This window comes from Puma concolor, chromosome B2 (assembly GCF_028749965.1).
Source record: "Puma concolor isolate L17-30 chromosome B2, mPumCon1.1.hap2, whole genome shotgun sequence".
NCBI classification, from domain to species: domain Eukaryota; kingdom Metazoa; phylum Chordata; class Mammalia; order Carnivora; family Felidae; genus Puma; species Puma concolor.
The window spans coordinates 40,155,362-40,172,933 of NC_141671.1; the positions used below are offsets into that span (position 1 = coordinate 40,155,362).

At 44.2% G+C, this 17,572-nt stretch overlaps 1 long non-coding RNA gene across 1 annotated transcript; it reads right to left on the reverse strand.

The window, feature by feature from the left end:
• Positions 1-7,742: 7,742 nt before the first annotated feature.
• Positions 7,743-9,270, reverse strand: LOC147580937 (uncharacterized). Its single transcript, XR_015250799.1, has 2 exons — positions 9,229-9,270; positions 7,743-8,004 (listed from the first exon to the last, which is right to left on the reverse strand). It is a non-coding gene; the product is annotated as an uncharacterized LOC147580937 (long non-coding RNA).
• Positions 9,271-17,572: the final 8,302 nt, after the last annotated feature.

Genomic DNA, 17,572 nt, shown 5'->3' on the forward strand with positions numbered 1-17,572 from the left:
CTGTGGATATTCCATGCCTGGCATCATGCCTAGTACATAGTAGGCCCTTAGCAAATAGTTGCTAAGGGAAGGCATGGGTCCCCTACCCCTCCCCGTGTGCGACATCTGTCTCTGCATACCATTAACACATAACATGCTGCTCAATAGGCTACAAGATGATGAAAGCTTGAGCACTTTTCTTCATGGCAGGTTCTGACTTCAGCTCTTTTCTCACATGACCTCATATATTTCTTGTTGACAACCCTGAGAGGTAGGTTTTATTGCTGTTCCCATTTTAGAAAGAGAAAAGTCACTTGTCTGAGAACATGCACGCATCCTGTAGGGGGGCAGAGCTGTAGCCGGCCCCTCATCCGCAAGCAACACCCGTGTGCTGATCGGGAGGGATTGGTGTCTGGAGCCCTGGGTTTGAGTCTCAGCTTTGGGCCTTCAGCCAGCCTCTTGGTTTCCCCAAGCTTTGGTTCCCTCACCCTTGCCTTTCTACCTCCATGAGCAAGTATGAGGCATGGCATGCAAAAGTCCTTTATACCACGTGACACCCACTTGACAAATGGGGAGATGCCTGCTTGGGCTAACAGAGGAGTTTTCTGGCCAAAGGTATGGCATGAGTCTACACTACTGAGAGTCACGGCCTCCTCCTTCTCAACTGACCTATGTTTTCAAGACCCTGTCCAATGGCACTGCCTGGTTCCCAAGACCCTGGAAGGGGTTAACAGGAGACATCAGACCAATGAACTGGACTCAAAATGTCCTGTATCCCTCAGTTTCTGAGCTACCTGATAATCCCAAGAGAAACCAGGGTTGACAACTAGTAATAGATAATAATTCTGCCACCCTCCTGAGTCGCACTTACTAGTTTGCAAAATACTCTTGGGGCACCTGATGTCATGATCTTGCAGTTTGGGGGTTTGAGCCCCACATGAGACTCTCTGCTATCAGCCCAGAACCCCTGCTTCGGATCCTCTGTCCCCTTCTTTCTCTGCCCCTCCCCTGTTAGCTCACTCTCTCTCTCTCTCTCTCTCTCAAAAATAAACATTTAAAGAAAAACACTCTCATGCATTCAACATTTAGTCAACAAATATATGTGAGGCTCTATTACAAACCAGACACTGTGGCCAGCACCATAGGCATGGTGTAACACCAGGTAGTCAAGACCCCTGCCCTCAGGAAGCGTCCAGGCTGGCAAGGAAACATGTTTGGAGCCAATATTCTATAGTCCTTTACCACAAACCAGTTGCTTTACATAGAGTAACTCATTTGCTCTTCACAGCAATTCTATAAGTACCACTATTATCTCTATTTCACAGACGAAGAAACCTAGTCTACAGTGGTTAAGTGTCTTGTTCAAAGTTAGTGGTGGAGCCAGCTGTCTGACTCACAGCAGCATGTTGCTAGCAGGAGCCTTTTGTGACCATAGATTGGGAAGCTGAGATCCTCACCAGCAGAGATTCCCAAGACCAAGACCCCAGGGCCGCAACTTCCCACTATACGGAGCCCTTCTTTGCCACTCCAAAAATCAAAGACACCTCTTTATATGAGAAGAAACCAACACACTGGCTGCTCTGGTCCGAGAATGCCAAAGGTAACTTGCATCTCCTGTCGGAAATTTTCCTCATCAAAGCATTGGAAATCAATGCGGTGAATACAGTTATAATGAACCACCCTGTTCACAATCCCTGCCTCTTCCTAAGGAAAAGGAATCATGAGAGACACATATTGGTTTCAACTCCATCACATCCTTCCCCTGCACATGGTCCTCCCACGAGGAATCCTCCTTCCTCCTGTCAACAGCATTTGAGATGTTCAGGGGTTTTATTGGATGCTCTTTATCACTGTGACTGTGAGGATTCAGTGCAGCTAAGATTTAAGAGCCCAAAGTAGTTTAACTTCTTCCAAGCATCAGACATGGCTGCTGTGCCTTCTATAGGACTGTTCACGGACTTTCAGGCCCAAAGGGAGCTAGTGAATACCAGGTGACCATCTCATTTCACAAATGTGGAAACTGAGGTGCAGAGAGGCAGAGGCCACGCAGCATAGGACCAGCATCAGTGCATCCCACTTAGATACACAAGAATCTCTTCCACAGAAACATGTTGAGTCCTGAGAAGCAGTGCTGCCCTGCCCTTAGCATTGGCATCAGACTGCCTGAGATTGAATATCTGGCCCTGTGTAAGACCTCGAGAAAGTTGATTGAAACTCTTAGTGACTCAGCTTTCCCAGGTATAAAATGGGAATAATCATAAAAGTATCTGCTCCTTTGAGTTATCAGAAGCTTTAATAACACAGAAAAAAAACTAGAGGCACCTGGGTGGCTCAGTCAATTGGGCGTCCGACTCTCGATTTTGGCTCACATCATGATCTCATGGTTCATGAAATCAAGCCCCTCGTTGGGACTGTGCTGATAGCACGGAGCCTTCTTGAGATTTTCTCCCTCTCTCTGCCTCTCCCAATCTGTCTCTCTCTCACTTCATCTCTCTAAATAAATAAATGAATATTAAGAAAAAAGAAAAAACTATTAAAATTATACAAACAGTAAGTGCTCAATAAACGTTAGTGATGGGCATTATCTCAAAAAACAGTGTCCCTGGGGCTAAGAGCTGCTACTAGAGGAGCTGAGCTTCCCTGGCCTACAACTCTGATGCGGGACATGAGCTCATACTGCCCTGAGAACCAGCCTGTGTAAGACAGGAATGGCCTCTTTTTTTCCACCCAGCTGGCAGCCGTGTTTCCTAGACAGATGATAAGATTAAAAGTTCCTGAAGGCAGGAGACAGCCTTAGACATCTTTGTGTTGCCTGACACAGTGCTGAGCACAAATGGTGGCCTTGTTCCTGGGTCTTCCAGCCAGGCTCAACCACTTACACCCTGTGTCTGCCAGCTCATGAAATCCTGCAGTTGTCCAGGTGGGATTCTTTTTATTTATTTATTTTTTTTAATTTTTTAACGTTTATTTATTTTTGAGACAGAGAGAGACAGAGCATGAACAGGGGAGGATCAGAGAGAGGGAGACACAGAATCTGAAACAGGCTCTGGGCTCTGAGCTGTCAGCACAGAGCCCAACGTGGGGCTCAAACTCACAGACCTCGAGATCATGACCTGAGCGGAAGTCGGCCGCTTAACCGACTGAGCCACCCAGGCGCCCCTTTATTTATTTAAAAAAAATTTTTTTTGAATGTTTATTTTTGAGACAGAGAGAGACAGAGCATGAGCAGGGGAGGAGTACAGAGAGAGGGAGACACAGAATCTGAAGCAGGCTCCAGGCTCTGAGCTGTCAGCACAGAGCCTGACTCAGAGCTCAAACTCATGAGCCATGAGATCGTGACCTGAGCCGAAGTCGGACACTCAACTGACTGAGCCACCCAGGTGCCCCCCACCAGGTGGGATTCTAAGGAACTTCTCAAGCTGAGTCTCACCAGCTTTTGCTCAAATTTTAGTCCTAACTCTATTCTACCACTTCAATCCCTGCCCATGGACTTCCCAGATTTGGTGTTCTTTCTGAGTGTTCTTGCATACCTTCTCACTTTGTACAACCTCTTCCCCATATATTTCCAGGCCTTTCCATCCCAAATGTGTATCACTGACTCAAACGAGATCCGCTGGTTCCAGTTCTCAACCCCAGGGAATCTCTCCTATCCTGCCCTCCAACACACACACACACACACACACACACACACACACACACCCCAACCCCTTCAACTCCTGCCAAGACTTCAACTCCTGCCATTTTCCCCTTGCCATCTTTGATTAATTTCTAAGAGTTAGGAATGCTTATATTCACTTGCCCAACCTTTCTGTGGTTAGGGCTGTGTGAACCAATCTTGATCACACAGGGTGGAAGGCTGACCTCTTGGAAGATTTTCCTCCTTAATAGAACAGAGGAATCTTCAAAAGAATACCATTCCTTCCTGCCGTGGGTACAATTATACGAGGCCCTGATGCTTAGACATGCAGCCACCCACTTGTATGACAAAAAGAATAGGAGAACTGCAGAAATACTGACCACAAGCTATCAACACTGAGCTACTAGGTGAACCAACTCTAGAGCCACCAGCCTCTGGATTCCTTATTATAAGAAACAAGGAATCATTCATATTTCTTAAGTCACCTTGAGTCAGAAGTTCTGATACTTGTAGACAAAGGCATTTCAAAGCTTTATCAGGTAAGCATCAGTCTCCCCACTGTGAACTCCATCAAAATGAGGTGGATTAAATGTTGTAGATAGATTGAAGAGCAAATTTTCTAACATTATCTGGTAGGAGTCTGTGCAGAAAATTCAAAAATCCTAGAATGTGGGAGGAAATTTAAATGTCACCCATGTCTGACATCTAGACCAATGGAATCAAATTGTGGGTTCAGAAATAAACCCTCATATATACAGTCAATTGATTTTCAACAAAGGTTCTGAGACAATTCAATGGGGAAATAATAGTCTTTTTACCAAACGATGCTGGGATAACTGTTTATACTCATGCAAAGTATGAATCTGGAATCCTGCGTCACACCATATGCAAAAATTAGCTCAAATGTAAGAGCTAAAATTACTAAACTCTTAGACAAAAACACAATCATGAATCTTCATGACATTGAACTAGGCAATGGTTTCTTAGGGATGGCACCAAAAGAAACAAAGAAAAAAATATGTAAATTGGACATCATCAAAAATAAACCTTTTTGTATTTCAAAGAAATTAAAATTAAAAGATAGTTCACAGAATGGGAGTAAATTTTTGCAAATCACACATCTGATGAGATTTATATCCAAGATATATATGAAGAACACTTATAATGCAACAATAAAAAAGCAAATGACTCAATTAAAAATGGGGCAAAGAATCTTAGTAGACATTTCTTAAAAAAAGACATAGGGGTAGCTGGGTGTCTCAGTCAGTTAAGCGTCCAACTCTTAATCTTGACTCAGGTTATTATCTCATGATTCGTGAGATCAAGCCCCAAATCAGGTTCTGTGCTGACAGTGCAGAGACTGCTTAGGATTCTCACTCTCTCTTTGCCCCTCTGTCATTTGTACATGCTCTCTCTCTCTCTCTTTCTCTCAAAATACATAAACAAACTTAAAAAATAGATATACAAATGACCAATAAGATCATGAAAGGATGCTCAACGTCACTAGTCATCATGGAAATGCAAATCAAAACCACAATGAGATACTACTTTATACCTACTAGGATAGCTATAATCAAAAAGACAATAAGAAGTGTTGGAGAGGATATGTAGAAAATGGAATGCTCACAAAATGCTGATGGAAATGTTAAATGATACAGCAACTTAGGATAACAGGCTGGTAGCTCTCCCCAAGGTTAAACACAGGATTATCTGCCCAGGAGAAATGAAAACATATTCCTGTACAAAAACTTGTAAGGAATGTTCATAACAGCATTATCCTTAAAAGCCAAAAAGTATAAACAACCCAAATGTCCACCACCCACTGATGAACAGATAAATAAAATGTGGTATATCCATACTGTGGAATATTATTCAGTCATAATAAGGATATATGCTACAACACGGCATGGATAAACCTTGAGCATTATGCCAGGTGAAAGAAGCTAGTCACAAGTACATATTGTATAATCCCATTTATATGAAACACCGCAAATAGACAAATCTATAGAAACAGAAAACAGATTTGTGTTCCTGGGGCTAGGGAGGGGGATGGTTTGAGAAGGGAAGGGTGACTGCTAATGGGTAAATGGCTTCTTTTTGGAGTGACAGAAATGTTATAAAATTGATTATGGTGAATATATTTTGACACCATTGAATTGTATGGTTTAAATAATGAGTTTTATGATATGACAGTTATATCTCAATAAAGCTGTTTTGTTTTAAAAAGAAATCCACAAATTTAAGAAATAAAACAGATGGACATAGGGAAAGAGAAGGAAAAATAAGATAAAAATAGAGAGGGAGCTGGGGCACCTGGGTGGCTCATTCAGTTAAGCGGCCAACTCTTGTCATGCTCAGGTCATGAACTCACGGTCTTGAGTTTGAGCTCCACATTGGGCTCCATGCTCAGCATGGAGCCTGCTTGGGATTCTCTCTCTCTCTCTCTCTCTCTCTCTCTCTCTCTCTCTCTCTCTCAAAATAAATAAATAAACATTAAAAAAAGAGAGAGGGAGGCAAACCATAAGAGATTCTTTCTTTTAAATTTTTTAAAGTTTATTTATTTTTGAGGGAGACAGAGAGACAGAGCACAAGCAGGGGAAGGGAAGAGAGAGACACACAGAATCTTGAAGCAGGCTCAAGGCTCTGAGCTGTCAGCACAGAGTCCAATGCGGGGCTCAAGCTCATGAACTGCCAGATTATGACCTGAGCCGAAGTCAGACACTTAACCAGAGCCGAAGTCGGACACTTAACCAAATGAGCCACCCAGGCACCCCAAGAGATTCTTAAATACTGAGAACAAACTGAGTGTTGCTGGAGGGAAGGTGGGTAGGGGGATGGCCCAAATGGGTGATGGGCATTAAGGAGGACACTTGCTGGGATGAGCACTGGGTGTTATATGGAAGTGATGAATCACTGGGTCCTACTCCTGAAACCAATACTACACTGTATGTTAATTAACTTGAATTTAGATAAATAAATTTTTTAAAAGAAGGAAAAAAAAAGGAATCCATGTCCAAAACCCAATCCTGTGCAAGTTCTTCCCAGATGGGGCTCCCAGGAACTAGAGCTGGTCAGGAACCGAGAAAACAAGAGTGATTTTCAACTACCAAATATAACAGGTGAGGGAAGAATACGAACTTGATTCATGATGGGAAATCTACAGGAACATCAAGATGAATGGGAGCAGGAGACAGGGGTGGATCGATTCCCTAAGACAAGGATGATGCAGACACTGACCTGCTCTGTTCCAGCACCTGTGGAAGACATGAAACTGCTTGTCACAGTATCCTGCCCTGCCGAACCCAGAGACAGCAGTATAATACTATTCAACTAGCCCTCTGGGCAGTCGCTACCAGCCCATAGGGACTGGCACATGGAAAGAAATGTGTGTGCCTTTTCTGACTTAGGACAATGATACCAAGAGAAAATTTTGGGTAATGTCTGAAGCCACATTCATGGGCAGACAGGAAACCTCTAGGGCAATGTAATAACCGACGACAGTTCCTGAGATGACAAAGTCCCTCTAAGACCAGGATGTCCCTACCTGCACATCTCACCACTGCTCATTGTAGCTCATCCCATCTTTGAGCAACTGAGTCAATTAGAAAGACTATTTTGACTTGAAAACCACCTCACCAGAGTTTCTCCCTTCCATCCTAATCCTAATATGATTTCATCCCTGGGAACCACATGAATGGACTCACTCCACAAGTATCTAAAGCATATCTGTACCTATTTGTATCTGTATATGATATATGTCAGGCAGGAGGCCATAGGAGGGCTGATGGGAAAAGGAGAGCCAAGACATCGCTTGCATTCCAGTATGAATTGATCCAGTTCATAGTTCTTCCTCCACTAGTGGGCTGGAATCCCCCTTCTCAGCATGGTTTGCATGGTGGGGGAAGACTGCATGAACGCATGGGGTGTCTGGGGAGCATCAGGAATTAGGGGGGCATTTAACTGACATAAAGTCTTAAATATCAATAACGAAATTGGAAGTGCCATAGACTTCCTAACAAAGAGCACAAGAATAACAGGACTGGAAGAAATACAAACGGACAAGAAACAAAGGGGGAGAGCACTGTCTCGTAAGCTATCAAAGAAATGTGAAACAAAGCAACAGAACTTGGTTTTTCATCCATAAAATTATCAGTTAGTTTAAACTATAATATTCAATGCTGGCAATGGTGTGGTAAGACAGGCACAAATACATGCTTTTTGTTGGAAAAAAAAGCTGGTACATCTGTGGAGTGTGATTGAATGATAGGCCCTTTCACACAGCCACCCTTATGCTTCAAACACAGAAGTTCAGATATGCACGTATGGTAGAAAAGATGTTCACCAAAAATATTTTTGTGCAAGCCAAAAAATGGAAACAACTCCAGGTCCTGCAAGAGAAGAGTTATATAGATTACTATAATATCCCCATGTTAGAATCGATTTTGAAATAGTCGAATGGCATGGGGAAATGCACACAATATAATGTTACACTCAAAAGTCAGGCTCAGGGGGCGCCTGGGTGGCGCAGTCGGTTAAGCGTCCGACTTCAGCCAGGTCACGATCTCGCGGTCCGTGAGTTCGAGCTCCGCGTCGGGCTCTGGGCTGATGGCTCGGAGCCTGGAGCCTGTTTCCGATTCTGTGTCTCCCTCTCTCTCTGCCCCTCCCCGTTCATGCTCTGTCTCTCTCTGTCCCAAAAATAAATAAAAAACGTTGAAAAAAAAAATTAAAAAAAAAAAGTCAGGCTCAAACATCAAGATGTAGTTAGTTTTTAAATATATGAGGTCTTCACCAATCCATAGAAATAGGACCGGAAAGAAATACCACAAAGCGCTGACAGTAGCAGTTCCTGGAAAGTGGAGTGGCCAATAATGTGTATTTCCACCTTTATTTTTTCTTGATTTTTCAAATTTCTTCAAATGATCGTGTATTGCCTTTTTTTCTTTTTTTAAAGGAAAGACAGGAGTGATATTATTTAGGAAGGAAGGAAAAGAAAGAAAGAGAGGGGGGAGGGAGAAGGAGGCAGGGAGGGAGGAAGGAAGGAAAAGAAAGAGAGGGGAGGGAAGGAGGGAGGGAGAGAGGAGGGAGGGAGAGAGGGAGGAAGGAAGGAAGGAAGAAAGGAAGGAAGGAAGGAAGGAAGGAAGCCAAGGATCTTAGTCACTCAGGCCCCTTCTACTACCGAGACTTCAGCGGCCTTATTAAGAAAATAAGGGGGCACCTGGGTGGCTCAGTTGGTTAAGCAGCAGACTTCGGCTCAGGTCATTATCTCACAGTCCGTGAGTTCGAGCCCCACATCGGGCTCTGTGCTGACAGCTCAGAGCCTGGAGCCTGTTTTGGATTCTGTGTCTCCCTCTCTCTCTGCCCCTCCCCTGTTCATGCCCTGTCTCTCTCTGTCTCAAAAATAAATAAATGTTAAAAAAAAAAAAAAAAGAAAATAAGGACAATTGTACCCAAACTGTCTCACAGAATTGAAAATATATGTGACAATAAGAAAATGTATGTGACATGCTTTGTAAATTGTAAAGCACTTTACATATATTAGCCACTGTTAACATTATAACACAAAATTAACTTCAACAATCGGAGAGAAAAGGAAAGAAATCATAATAACATACCTCAGACTTTGACCAGGAACTAGGAAAATACATGATTGAGCTAAGAATAAAAAGAAGGAAAAAGGTCACAGGAATCCTGAAGAGTGTTCGCTAACATCTCTCAGGAAATCCAGGGAAAATGTTTAAGAAGCAAAAACAAACAAACAAGAAAGCTTACAAGGCAACCAAATGTTAACAGCCCTGCTGCTTGGCCATATAAGATGTTCTGCCTTTGTTTAAGAAAATCTGCAAACTGAGAAATATTCACTCAAATCAGAGGGAAGAGGAAATTCACTCATTGTGACAGGCAGATGAAAATCAGAATTAACTAAGGTTAAAATGTATTGGAAAAGTGTCTTGCAGGATCTGACTTGGCTCCAAAAGTAAAAATAAGCACCCCAAGGGAGAAGACTGGTGAGTGGGAAAAGGTTCTTAATTATCATGAGGCCAGGACTAGAATTAGAAATGACAAGGACCCAGCAAAAGCACTCGAATTCTTTACCTTGCAAGGGAAGATGCTTGTGGCCTCCTACTGCTGCCCATTCCCTCCCATTTGAAACTCTCTCCTGTTCTAGTTTCTCAGAGCCTCACGTGTCCTGCTTGCCTGCAACTACTTCTCCAACTTCCCTCCTCCTTCCTGACCTCCCAGGGCCCTTTGTGTTTCCCTGCTCTTTCCTAATCCCACTTTCTCTTGTTCCCAGCTAACCGCTACAAATTTTCATTTGTAGAACCCCACCAGGGTTCTTTTCTCAACTCCCACACCATCTTTCCAACTGCCTTCTGGACACAGCCCTTAGAAGCCCTGCTGCCTCCACACTAAGCTTGCCTAAAGGCAAATGCATCTTCTTTTTTTTTAATGTTTATTTATTTACTTTGAGAGAGAGAGTATGAGCAGGGGAGGGGCAGAAAGAGAGAGGGAGAGAGAATGCCAGGCAAGAGGAGCTGGACGTGGGGCTTGATCCCACAAACTGACTGAGAGATCATGACCTGAGCGGAAATCAAGAGTCAGACGCTCAAGTGACTGAGCCACCCAGGCACCCCTCAAATGCATCTTCTTAAAAACCAACCAAATAAACCAGAACTGGCCGAATGGATCCTCATCTGCCGTTTCTGATAATAGTTCCCATTAGAAACACTGGCTTCCTCTTGTGCTTCTTCCTCTCTTCCCAAACCAAAATCATCATGTCCCAAATCCTATTGACACATACACATCCTTTGGTATTTTTCTTATATCAGGGATGTCCCCTGCCCCTTCCCAGTCCAGATCTTTATAGGCTACTGAAGCAGCCTCCTGATGGGTCTGCTCATCGCTGGATCTCCTCTCCCAAGTCTCTTCTAAATGCCACTGTCTAGAAAGCTTCCTAAGACATCTTTTCCTGACTTGGATTCTCCCAACTAAGGCTTTCAATGACTGCCTTGTGCCTATTGGATAAGGAACAAACACTTGCCTGGCATTCAGAGCTGTTGAGCCCTAGCTAAGATCCGGATGAATGGCTTGATCAAGTCCAACTGTAGGGTTGGATCAAAGATGGTGGCCAAGATTAGATTTAAAGCATGAAGCCTAGGGTTACCAGCTGTCAAGAGCTGAATGAGTGTGAGCAGGATTATTAACTGTCAAAAAAAGGTCAAGTGTGGTGAGGGAATATAATTGCCAACACGTGAGCACAAAGGACAACATCCCAAGGTGGATCAAGGCAATGGAATCATCCAGAGATGCAAAGGAGTACAAAGATAAGAAGTAGAAGGGTGGGCCTCAGCAATAAGAACCTGCTGGACTTCCAGCTACTGCTGGAGTGAGGGTCAAAGAAGCTTTTTAGCATGAGCAGGTCAGAAGCATGCTTACTCAGAGCCCATGAGGCTGATGTCGGTAAACACGGCGTATCTGAAGCCAGCTTTGCTGGGAACCTGCTGCCCACAGAGAATTTACTCTTCTCCAAGCATGTAAGGCAAGCTACAGCTTCCGACAGAGGCAAGAGTGCAGCTTATGGAAAATTAACCAAAATCAGTCCTTGGGTGCATTTCTCCTCTGCATGAGCCCACATTCCGTGCTCACTACCCTTCCAGACAGCCACCTGTCCCCTTCTCTAGTCGTTTCAATCATTTCCCTGGCCTACATTGTCCTTGACCTAACGATATCTAATTCTCATCCAGCCTTCCTGGCACAGCTCAAGTTCTATGGCTACTCCAGTTCGTAAGCAATTGTCTTCCTTCTGAATGCCCTGTGAAAAAAGAAGCCACAGAATAAACTGATTTTCTGGGTCTGAATCTGTGTTACTGCTTTGGCATTGAAACTGTCCTAGGCTGTCAGTGACATTTGCATGTTTAGGGCTTCCCCTCTAAGGCAGATGCTGTTGGCTAGCTAAACCAACACACCCATTCCCAAACTTGTCTACCTTCACCAGAGTCTGGAAAGCCTAAACACTCCTGTTACCAGCCTGTTTTACTGCTTGGGTGGCCACGTGACACAGTTGTAACCAATGATAAATGAACTCGAGTCTTGTGTGGTTGGTTGGGAGGAGTGGCTAGGGTGGGTTGGGTGGTGTTTCTAAAAAGAATTTTTCCCAATGAAAGAGACAGAAACAGTTGGTGTCCTACATTTCCTCTTTGTTCCTGCAAAGAACATCATGGGCATGATGCTTGGGGCTGCAGCAACTATTTTGTGACCATGAGGCAATTAGTACAAAGATGAGAAACTAGTTACTACAAATGGACCTATGGGGCCTAGTCCCTAAGGACAAACATCCATCTGCCTCCAGACTGCTTGTTATAAAAAATAAATAAATAAAACACATTTATTTATTTAACCCACTTTTAGCTAATTTTTCTGTTACTTGTAGCTAAAAGAATTTCTGACTTAATCATCTTCCTTTCCCAGACTGTGAGCAATTTGATGGCAGGGACTGTATCTTTTACATCTTTGCTTCTTCTAGCATCGAATATAGGGCTACCCTGTAACCAACCTTGATAACCATCTGCTAGCAGATGGGAAAGCTCAGGAGAGAATTTTCTACCCCTCAAAGTGTCTACTGAAGCAGGCAAGACACGGGTATTAGATGAAATAGTGGTAAACAAATGAGATGCTCTAGACCTATTGAAAAATTAGATGTAAATAAATCCTGCTGACCAGATGGCATCCACCCAAGAGCTCTGAGGGATGAAATTGCAGAAACGTTGGCCAACATGTATGACTTATTATAAAAGGTGTTGGGGGGCGGGGTGGGGAACTGCAGAGGAGCTTAAGAACCAAAGAGCAATGGATATGCCTTTTATTCCAAGCATGTTGAGAGAATCTGTAAGAGAGATCACAGGACACCTGAAGATCATAAACTTGGTGGAAATCTGGCATGGCTCTTCCTAAAGGAGACTCAGAAAAAGCTGATTTCCAAATTCTCTTTCAAAGGGGAGCAAGTGGAGAGGCATGATGGGAAGGAGAGGGAGGAGACCAGTAGACAGCACATATTTAGAATTTCAAAAACTCCGTAGTGTGGCTTGAAAGCAAAGGCTCATAAACATTCATCTGCTCTGGGATTGGTGAGGGTGCGGCTTCAGATCCAGAAACAGAGAAGTAGGACTAAATAAGTACATGTTTTAATAGAGACTTCTAATGGCAGACTCCCCCCCCCCCCCAGGAATCATTATAAGACAGATAAGAAGTGAACAGTTTGTGAACTATCTGGAAGAGAGGGTGTTCACAACAGGAACTCTTCATCTACATGTGACCCGAACACAAAGCTCAAAAAACAGGGAGAGGGTTAAAGGTAAAATACAGAACCACCAGTTATATTTCAATTTGAAAGAGACAACAAAAAACTGTGTAGCACAAGTATATCCCAAACATAAGTATGTCCCTGGGACATACTTATACTACAAAACTATTTGCTGGTTTTCTAAAACACAATTGTAACTAGGCATACGGAGCTTGGAGTCTCGTAGTTCTTCTTTGCTTGCTTTTTTGGTTTTGTGTGTGTGTGTGTGTGTGTGTGTTGTTTTGTTTTTTGCTAAATCTGGTAACCTTAGACGTGGAGAAATGGAGGGAATCAGAAGAACTATGTCAGTAGACAGACCTAAGGTCTGTAGAATGGCGGCAGAGGGAGATGTTGGCCAAAACACTGGAGGAGGAGTAATCTCGGCCAAACCTAGGCAACAACAGGCTCTGGGTCCTTGGGACCTTGGAGGGGAGAAGAGAAAGGGACAACGGTGATTAAGAGACACAAACAAGGGGCACCTGTGTGGCTCAGTTAAGCATCTGCCTTCGGCCCAGGTCATGATCTCACAGTTTGTGAGTTCCAGCCCCACATCAGGCTCTCTGCTGTCAGCAAGGATCCCACTTTGGATTCTCTGTCTCCCTCTCTCTCTGCATCTCTCTCTCTCTCTAAATTAAATAAATAAACAAACAAACAAATTAATAAATAAACAAACAAACTTAAAAAAAGAGAGAAAGAGGGACACAAACAATATAGTCCTAGTGGTTAAAAGTACACGCTCTGAAACCAGACTGTCTACATTGTAACCCTTGCTCTGGCATTCACCAGGTGGGTTTTTTTGGGGTTTTTTTGTTTGTTTTGCAGCAGTTGCTTAATCACTCTGTGCCTCAGTTTTCTCACCTGCAAACTAGCATTATAAGGGTACCCATTTCATAGGTTACTAAGGATTAAATGGATCAACACATGGAAAGTGCCTAGAATAGCGCCTGACACATGTGAATGTCAGTTATCATCATGTGCAGAGGTGAGCCAGCATGGGTCTGCAATCAGCACCAACCTCTATCTCGTGGCTTCCCAGGCCAGTGGGAATGACTAAGTTTGCCTCTTCTTTGCCAGTAAGTGCCTTGTTGGATAGCCGCACAGCACACCTGAAGACTGATTGGCTAAGGGTTGCAGGAATGCAGTGTGGGCTCTCTTGGGGGCCACCATCTTCCCCAAGAGTCACACTTCCTAGTCCCCAGCACCCCAGCTCCCCATCTCTGCCTCTTCCAGGAGCAGTAAGAGTCTTCCTTCCCAACATCTGCAATCACCTCTGCATCCTCAATGCAGCCCACAGCTTGGTGTTAGATCAAGCGGGGCTCCAGGGCCTCTATGATGCCCTCTGCTGGAGGTGCACTGTGAACACTGGCCTGCATGCCTTCTCCCAGCATGGACCATGGTTTGATCTTCCTCTTTTTTCGCTCCAGGGCTCCTGGCTTGCTGCTAACCACAAGGAAATAATCACAAATGATTATAGCCCCTCCAGATACCATCAGGCCTCCAAATCTTCTTGGCTTAACCTTGGACAATTACAAGGTCCTTGACCTTCTGCTTGCCTGTCCCTTCCTTGGCTCCCTAGTTTCCCTCTCCTGCCCACTGGACTCACCTAGAGCAGGTTCTGTGCTACCTTCAGTGGAGAAACCAGAGAAAGAAGCAATCAATCACTGCCTTGGGGTCAAAAGGGAGCTTATACAGCTACTGTGTAGACCCCACCTCCCTTTCTCTGGCTCCCAAGATCTCCACTCTCCAGTTGTGAGTATGGGTGTGACCGCCTGTAGGTTTCACATTTAAAGTTTAAAGATAGACACAATGTAGAAACTCTGTCCGTGTCAGCTACCAGATACTTTGGGGCTGAGGCCTGGGGTGACTTCAGGAGCTTTAAAAATCCACAGGCAGCAGAGTGGGTGATTCCAGAAGGAGAATCTAGGAGAAAAAATTCTAAAAGCAGGAAGGTGAGAAATTAGAACCTTCATGCGCTGCTGGGGGAGACATAAAATGGTGTGGCTGCCATGGAAAACAATTTGGTGATTCCTTAATAAGTTAAATATATAATCACTACATGACTAAGCAATCCCACACCCAGGTACATACCCAAAGGAATTAGAAAAAAGTTTTCAAACGAAAACTTGTACACAAATGATTATAGCAGCATTATTCACAATAGCCAAAACATAGAAACCACCCAAATGCCGTTGACGGATGAACGGATAAACAAAATGTGGTCTATCCACACAATGGATTATTATTCAGCCATAGACAGAAATGACGTTCTGATGCGTGATACAGCACGGATGAACCTTGAGAACATTACACTAAATGAAAGAAGCCAGACACGAAAGGCCACATGATTCGGTGTAAATCTATTTAAATGTCCAAAATAAGAAAATATATAGAGATAAAGAGGACATTAGTGGCTGCCAGGGGCTGAGGGGTTGAGGAGACTATGGGTAACCACAAAGAGTTATGAGGTTTCCTTTTAGGGTAATGAAAATTGTTCTAAAATTGATGGCAGTGTTCATGCATGACTCTATGAATCCACTAAAAGATATTGGATTGTACACTCTAAAAGGTAAATTTTGTGTTTTATGAACTATATCTCAATAAAGCTGTTTTTTTAAAGTTGGCAGATGGTCCAAAATAGACTTCGGCTCTATGTTAAGAAAAAGTTAAGAAAAAGAATCAAAAACTCATTCGTCAAGGAAGAAGTGAATTCTAGAACACCCCAATCCTGATGGCTTGTGGAAAGCCCAAAAGGCTTTCCTTTCAAAAAGGAAAGGTGGGTTACAGACATTCACATGTGTCAGGCGCTGTTCTAGGCACTTTCCATGTGTTGATCCAGTTAATCCTCAGTAACCTATGACATGGGTACCCTTATAATGCTAGTTTGCAGGTGAGAAAACTGAGGCACAGTCTCCACTATTGGCTTATTTTCCTCTCCCTGCCCCTTAATGCTACCTCTGCACCTCGCACATATCTCTGGTTCTCCTTTAATAGAATCAGCTCATAACTGTTGGCCAATCTGGCTGGTCCCCTGCTGCATCGTAGGATCTCAGATAGCTGAGACCATTCCCTGTTGGTTTTCTCAGGCACCTGGCACCTCGTTGGTGCTCAACAAAGAAGTGTTGAATTGATAGAAATCATGTAAATCCTGGTCTCTTTTGTCTAGAGATCTGACAGCCTCACAAGAAACTGCTAGCACTAATTGCCTTGGGGAAGAGGAACCAGGTGGTTGGGGAGAGGAAGGGGGGTTGACACTGTTTGCTTATCCTTCAGTATCTTTTGACTTTTATGCTTGCCAACAGATCACTTGTTCCAGAAAGAAACTACTTTAATTTTTTAAATTGCTTACAAGTGCAACCCCTATTAGCAAAGACACAGAGCCCATGCGTTTGACAAAACAGAAAAGTAGAATGTGACCGTGGTCTTCGGAGAGTAGATTCCAGTAGCAAAGCCCTGAGTGGGACATTCTGGGGAGTGGGACGAAAGCCTCTAGGGAGGAATAGTGGTGGCATTTGTGGCTCTCTTCCTGTACCTCTAAGGAGACAATCGGATCTCTTCATTCCTTCTTAGTAATGATGTCAGGTCTCCCTGGGCATTGCCAACCTTGGGCATCAGACCACTGTCAGTGCCGGCATCACACAGATTCATCAGGATCGTGTTGCTCTCACATCCTCACCTACACACCTACCTGTCTGCTTGCAGGCCCACCAGGGCTGCAGCAGTCATAAGCCAAGAGGAAGACCTTATCACTGAGCCTCTCATCAAATGACCCGTACAGAATGTGAGGGCCAGCTCCAAACACCCCAGAAGAGGCATGTCTGGAAGGCTGCAACAGACGCAAACTTCGACCCCCATGCCCTCTGGGCCTCTCCTTGTAGGCTTTGCTCCTCCCCCAGACCACTCCCAGGTAAGGCTCCTGGACCCACATGTTGCACCCTCCTGGCTCTGGGCAGTGACCCCTGTGGCAGTGACAAAATAGAAAGCAATGAGGCTCAAATGTCACCTGAGGACACCAGCCCTCATAGTGAGCCACCAGCTGGTAGGGGCATGCTTTGAAATGACCTGTTCATGTCCCTGACTCCCATTCTTCCTGTAAGTGACCTGGAGGCAGGTTTGTGTCTCTCAATCATCTATGACCAGCCCCCAGCACAGACCTGGCACATGACCAGTGCTCAGGATTAGTCACTTAGCTTACACTGAGTAAGTACTAACCAGTGCCAGGTGCTACTTTGATTTATTTCATGCTGATATCAGCCTTAAGAGGCAAGTGCTGCTATTCCCATTTTACAAATGAGTCGCCAAGAATTTCAAGTAACTTGCCCAAGAGCTCACAGCTACTCAATGACAGAACCAGGACGCAAGCCGTGTAGGATTCAGAATCCCTTAGCTCAACCAAACATGCGATGCTGTGATTCACACCAGAAACCTGGAGAGAGACAGAGATAGAGACAGAGACAGAGACAGAGTGGAGTTGGATGAGGCAGAAGGAGAAAAGAGAAAGAGAAAGGATAGAAGGTGGGGGAGAGAAAGCAGGAAGAGAGGACAGGAGGTCGCCAGGTCCCAGGGACTTGTTCTCCACTTTGAGAGGAAGCAGCTCTCTTTAGTCGGTGCCTGAGAGGTCA